We start from the raw sequence: 1,236 nt of genomic DNA on the forward strand, positions 1-1,236 counted from the left end.
CCCATTGGAGCTTCAAAATCAAACATTCTATGATGGTTTGACTCAAACCAGCCAATCAATGGTTGACAATGCGGCTGGAGGTGCCATGGGAGAAAAAACGGCGGAGGAAACTTTAACATTGTATGAAATGCTAGGGGCAAACTCCCAACAAAAGAGTATAAGGGGACGGACACAGGGTATGTATGAAGTTAACTCAAATACGGGGTTGGAAATTCAGGTGTCTGAGCTAGCAAAACAAGTGAGGAGCATGTGTTCTATGATGGGTATGCAGCAAAATAATGCATTTATGATTGATGAAAATGATTGTGAGCAGGCCAATGCAATGAATAGTTTTAATCAAAGGCCTAGAAACGACCCGTATTCTAATTCTTACAATCCGGGTTGGAAAAATCACCCTAATTTTTCTTGGAGTAATAATCAAAATTGTTAGGAACATCATGTAATAGGTTTTGATGATACCAACTGTTGAGTAGAAATCCCCAAGTCTCGACACATAGGCAAAACGTTGTAAGTTCGACAAGTAAACCAAGAGCGAAAATACAACCGGGTAACTTTGAGCTCAACTCGGGAAATATTTTAGCTTGAAGTAAACTTGTATGAACATCTTAGAATAATCGTGTTGTAATTTCATAGATAGATCAGTAGAAGGCACGAGACAACACTGGAGGAATAAGGGTCTGCGAGACATCAACTAAGTCTCGAGACATAAGCAGAGTTCGAGAGGTAGTACCTCTCGATACAACCATCCAGTTCGAGACATAAGCAGAGTTCGAGAGGTAGAGCTCTCAATACTTGGATTCGAGACATCAAACAATCGAGACATCAACCTTGGTCTCGATAAACTGACACTTCTCCAGTAATGCTGTATGACGGTCAGGAAGCATACTTAAAGTTTGGAGAAGAAGAATATCATGGAGATAAAATATTAAGGAGGTGCCAGAAGTGGATGCCACATCAGAATTCCACAACAAACGGAAAGAAGGTGCACTAATTCAAAGTCGGTCTTATTCCCTAAAACGAGGATCAATGGGAATTTAAAAAGAGTAACTTTTACCAAAAGTAGCAAGTGGAGCATGGACTCAAGAAAGTGGATTATGAAATATCCACTATCAAACAAAAGGTTCAAGTTACAAGACCACCACTCCATGAAGAATGCTGAAAAGATGCAAGTCCCATACACATCATGGGAGACAAATTTCAAACGGAATAATTTTCCCTCCAACGGAATTATTCCTC

The sequence above is a fragment of the Ipomoea triloba genome, chromosome 8 (genome assembly GCF_003576645.1).
Source record: "Ipomoea triloba cultivar NCNSP0323 chromosome 8, ASM357664v1".
NCBI classification, from domain to species: Eukaryota; Viridiplantae; Streptophyta; class Magnoliopsida; order Solanales; family Convolvulaceae; genus Ipomoea; species Ipomoea triloba.